The sequence below is a fragment of the Staurois parvus genome, unplaced genomic scaffold (genome assembly GCF_062004578.1).
Source record: "Staurois parvus isolate SC_StPar_1 unplaced genomic scaffold, SC_StPar_1.0 ptg000467l, whole genome shotgun sequence".
Classification (NCBI taxonomy): domain Eukaryota; kingdom Metazoa; phylum Chordata; class Amphibia; order Anura; family Ranidae; genus Staurois; species Staurois parvus.
This window is the reverse complement of record NW_028318263.1, coordinates 592,507-598,506: the sequence shown is the minus strand read 5'-3', so window position 1 is coordinate 598,506 and position 6,000 is coordinate 592,507.

The following is a 6,000-nucleotide window of genomic DNA, read 5'->3' as shown; positions in this document are numbered from 1 at the left end:
GAAATTGTCCAAAATATATTGGTATGCTGATGCCTTAAGAGTTCGCTTCACTGGAACTAGGGGGCCAAGCCCAACCCCTGAAAGACAACCCCACACCATAATCCCCCCTCTACCAAACTTTACACTTGGCACAATGCAGTCAGGCAAGTACTGTTCTCCTGGCAACCGCCAAACCCAGACATGTCCATCGGTTTGCCAGACAGAGAAGTGTGATTGGTCACTCCAGAGAACACGTCTCCACTGCTCTACAGTCCAGTGGCAGCGTGCTTTACACCACGGCATCCAATGCTTTGCACTTGGTGATGTAAGGCTTGGATGCAGCTGCTCGGCCATGGAAACCCATTCCATGAAGCTCTCTACACACTGTTGTTGGGCTAATCTGAAGGCCACACCAAGTTTGGAGGTCTTTAGCTATTGACTCTGCAGACAGTTGGCGACTTCTGCGCACTGTGCGCTTCAGCATGCGCTGACCCCGCTCTGTCATGTAACGTGGCCTACCACTTGGTGGCTGAGTTGCTGTTGTTCCCAGTTGCTTCCACTTTGTTATAATCCCACTAACAGTTGAGTGTGGAATATTTAGTAGCCAGGAAATGTCACGGATGGACTTACGTGGCCTACAACTTGGTGGTGCGTTGCTGTTATTCCCAATTGGTTGGTAATATAGAGTATATATATATAAAGGGGTTAAACAAAAAAAATGTTTTTCAAGAGTGAAAGTGACGACATGTTTTGCACTGAAAGTGGAGGTGGATTCTTTTGCTCCCACTGTGTGTTATTCTGCATACCTTGGCTGTAACGAGTGGCTATTGGAGTTACTGTTGCTTTTCCATCATCTCAAACCAATCTGCCCATTCTCCTCTGACATCAACAAGGCATTTTCCTCCACACAACTGCATCTGCTCTGGATATTTTCTCTTTTTCGGACCATTCTCTGTAAAACCTAGAGATGGTTGTGCATGAAAATCCCAATAGATTAGCAGTTTTTGAAATACTCAGACCAGCCCGTCTGGTACCAACAACCCTGCCACGTTCAAAGTCACTTAAATCCCCTTTCTTCCCCATTCTGATGCTCGGTTTGAACTTCAGCAAGTCATCTTCACCATGTCTAGAGGCCTAAATGCATTGAGTTGCTGCTATGTGATTGGCTGATTAGCAATTTATCTTACTAAGCAATTGAACAGGTGGACCTAATAAAGAGGCCGATGAGTGTGTGTGTGTATGTATGTGTGTGTATATATACATATATATATATATATATATACACAGTGGGTAAAATAAGTATTGAACACATCACCATTTTTCTCAGTAAATATATTTCTAAAGGTGCTATTGACATGAAATGTTCACCACATACAATCGGTAACAACTCATACAATCCATATGTACAAAGAAACCAAAACAAATATGTTCAGAAATTAAGTTGTGTGAAAAACATGGAATGACCCAGGGAAAAAGTATTGAACACACTAGATGAAATTTATTTAATGCTTTGCAAAGAATTCTTTGTTGGTAATGACATCTTCAAGACGCCTCCTGTATGGAGAAACTAGTGGCATGCATGGCTCGGGTGTGATTTTGGTCCATTCTTCCACACAGTCTTCAAATCTTGGAGGTTCCGTGGGCCTCTTCTATGAACTCTGATCTTTAGTTTTTTCCATAGATTTTCTATTGGATTCAAGTAAGGTGATTGGCTGGGCAATTCTAGCAGCTTTATTTTCTTTCTTTGAAGCCGAGTTTCCTTGGCTTTGTGTTTGGGATCATTGTCTTGCTGAAATGTCCGCCCTCATTTTATCTTCATCAGCCTGGTAGATGCAGCAGATTTTTATCAAGAATGTCTTGGTACATTTTTCCGTTCATCCTTCCTTCAATGAGATGAAGTCTGCCAGTACCGTATGCTGAAAAACATCCCCACACCATGATGTTCCCACCTCCATGCTTCACGGTTGGTATGGTATCTTTGGGGTGATGTGCAGTGCCATTTGACCTCCAAACATGGTGTGTATTATGGCATCCAAAGAGTTTAATTTTGGTCTCATCTGACCAGACGATATTCTCCCAGTATTTCACAGGCTTGTCTAAATGTGGTGCAGCAAACTTTACAGGAGCTTCAACATGCTTTTTCTTCAGCAATGGAGTCTTGCGTGGTGACGTGCATACAGGCTATGAGGGTGAGTGCATTACTTATTATTTTCTTTGAAACAATTGTACCTGCTAATTCCATGTCTTTCTAAAGCTCTCGACAAGTGGTCCTTGGCTCTTGGACAACTCTTCTGATAATTCTTTTCACTCCTCTGTCAGAAATCTTGTAAGGAGCACCGAGTTGTGGCCAGTTTATGGTGAAATCATGTTCTTTCTACTTCTGGATTATGGCCCCAACAGTGCTCCCTGGAACATTCAGAAGTTTAGAAATCCTTCTGTAACCAATACCATCAGTATGTTTTGCAACAATAAGGTTGCGAAGGTCTTGAGAGAGCTTTTTGTGTGACACCTTGGTAATGAGACACCTTTTTAAAGGCCATCAGTTGAGACTGAACCAGCTGATATTGCCAAAATATCGCCAAAATCCGCACGTTCCTAACCCCAGAAACCACTAAACAGCTCATCCACTCCCTCATCATATCACGACTCGACTACTGCAACTCCCTCCTCACTAGCCTGCCTCGGCGTTGGCTATCCCCGCTTCAGTCCATCCTGAATACGGCTGCCAGACTCATTCACCTTTCCAACCCCTCCATCTCAGCCACCCCCCTCTGCCAATCCCTCCACTGGCTTCCGATTGCGCAACGGATCAAATTCAAAATCCTAACACTGACGTACAAAGCCGTCCACCATACTGCCCCGAACTACATCACCGACCTAATATCCAAGTACCGCCCAACACACACACTCCGCTCCTCACAAGACCTCCTTCTCTCTAGTTCCCTGGTCTCCTCCTCCCATGCCCGCCTCCAGGACTTCTCCAGGGTGTCACCCTTCCTCTGGAACTCCCTGCCCCAACCCATCAGATTATCACCTACTCTCCTCTCCTTTAGGCGCACCCTGAAAGCCCATCTCTTCAGGGAAGCCTACCCCACCCCCTGCTAACCTGCCGACCTCCTCCACTCTTCCTACCACTCCATCCCCCACAGCTATCTCCTCCTGTGCCACCATCCCCTCCCTCCTAGATTGTAAGCTCGAAAGAGCAGGGCCCTCGATCCCCTCATGTTTTGCATTGTATTGGTATTGTTCTGTCACATGTTCTGTCCCCCTTTGTAATGTACAGCGCTGAGCCAACTATTGGCGCTTTATAAATACTGTAAAATAATAATAATATTAATTTGCACTGACAAGGAGCAGGATTGCTTTGTAATTCCTAATTGATTTCAACTGGTGTCTTGGCTTTCCGTGCCTTTTTGCACCTCCTTTTCTTCATGTTTTCAATACTTTTTCACTGTGTCATTCGATTTTATTACACTAAATTTCTGAACTTGTTTTGGTTTCTTTGTATGTATGGATTGCATGGGGTGTTACCGACACGTGCTGAAAATTTCATGTCAATAGCACCTTTAGAAATATATTTACCTAAAAAATGGTGACATGTTCAATACTTACTATACCCGCTGTATTTCCTGCAGGCGCTCCCTAATCTGAAGAAAATAACGGCAAATAACAACATAATCATAATAAAAATATTTTAATTATAAAATACCCTCCACTTTATCTGATAGCATGCAATGCCACCAAATACAATAAAGCCTTTTACAAAAGCTCTCAGACATCCATTGTTTTCTTCGAGTATAAAAAGGAAACAACATGCTGGGCTGAAAATTAAAAGGGAACAATATAAAAAAAAAATGGAATACGGAATGAGAGGCGGGAGCCATTACATGTAACTATTAAGTGCAAAGTAAACAAAATGATAACACCAGGAATCTAAGAGGAACCAAAATGTAAACAAGGTCTAGTTGTCCGGATCTGAATTTTGGTTGGTGTGAAATTGTGTTCTTATTTAATAATTCTACACAAACTCCATATGGACAAAAGTTGGTGGACACCTGACTATCACACCTACACTATATTGCCAAAAGTATTGGTCGGCCTGCCTTTCCACGCACATGAACTTTAATGGCCTCCCAGTCTTAGTCCGTAGGGTTCAGTATTGAGTTGGCCCCGCCCTTTGCAGCTATAACAGCTTCAACTCTTCTGGGAAGGCCATCCACAAGGTTTAGGAGGGTGTCTATGGGACTGTTTAACCATTCTCCCAAAAACGCATTTGTGAGGTCAGGCACTGATGTCGGGGGAGGAGGCCTGCCTCGCAGTCTCCACTCTAATTCATCCTAAAGGTGTTCTATGGGGTTGAGGTCAGGACTCTGTGCAGGCCAGTCAAGTTCCTCCACCCCAAACTGGCTCCTCCATGTCTTTATGGACCTTGCTTTGTGCACTGGTGTGCAGTTATAATGAAACAGGAAGGGGCCATCCCCAAACTCTTCCCAGAGTCCAGTGGCGGCATGCTTTACACCACTGCACCTGACGCTTTGCATTGCACTTGGTGATGTAAGGCTTGGATGCAGCTGCTCGGCCATGGAAACCCATTCCATGAAGCTCTCTACGCACTGTTGTTGTGCTAATCTGAAGGCCACACCAAGTTTGGAGGTCTTTAGCTATTGACTCTGCAGACAGTTGGCGACTTCTGCACACTGTGCGCTTCAGCATGCGCTGACCCCATTCTGTCATTTTACGTGGCCTACCCCTTGGTGGCTGAGTTGCTGTTGCTCCCAGTTGCTTCCACTTTATTATAATAGCACTAACAGTTGACCGTGGAATATTTAGTAGCCAGGAAATGTCCCGGATGGACTTATTGCACAGGTAGCAGCCTATCACGGGACCACGCTTGGAGTCACTGAGCTCCTGAGAGCGACCCATTCTTTCACAAATGTTTGTAGAAGCAGTCCTCATGCCTAGGTGATTATTTTATGCACCTGTGGTCATGGAGGGGATTGGAACGCCTGAATCCAATGATCTGGAGGGGTGTCCCAATACTTTTGGCAATATAGTGTATATATGGTTGTTGGACATCTTATTCTAAAACCTTGGATGTTAATATGGGGTTCCCCCTTTCCTACTCCACTCTTCTTGGAAGGATTTCCACAAGATTTTGGCATGTCCGTGAAGGTTTTCATGAATCAAGGTCATGGTATACTGTATCTAGAAGTAGTTGGTCACAGTCAACTGGACTTGTTCAGTAATGTTGAAGATGCTTTGAAGCTTCTCCAAGCCACTTCTTCAATTCTAATGAGTGTCAGAAGATACTCCAATCTTTAAATCCACACAGGTAGCACGGACACCTTAATCCAATCACCATGGAATGTGGAGATGTTGATTGTCCAAGAACTGGACGGGAGGTGTGACGTGAACTGTAGATTTCAGAAAGAAGCATGAAAGAGGCCATCTACGTCAAACTAGAACAACCACTTCTAAACAGGGATTGGGGCAATCAACATCATCTTTCTTCCACATGTAATGTCATTTTAAAATCTCAACCCCATTGATTTGACAATTCACACCTTTAGCCATGTATATCAAAGTATTAACACCTATGCAGACTTCCTGACACTAAGGATGGAATGATGTAACTAAAACAGGGAAGTTCCACAGCTTTCACACCTCCCATCCTCTTCTTTGACAATTAACATCTACGCATTCCATGGTGCGATTAACGTGGCTGTGCCACTTGTGTGGATATAAATTATGGGGTACCTTCCGGACACTCGGTTGAACTGAAGAAGTGCTTTGGAAAAGCTACGAAACGTCTTTAACATTACAGAACAAGTCCAGTTAAATGTGACTAAATACTACTAGATGAGATTTTGAAGGTTGTCTGTAGGAATTTGTACAAGTTCAGCTTCAAGGGCATTCATGAGGTCAGGTACTGATGATGGATCTTGGCACACAATCAGCATTCCAATTCAAAGGTGTCCAGTAGGTCTGAGATTGGAGCTCTGTGCAAGAAATTGGAGTTCC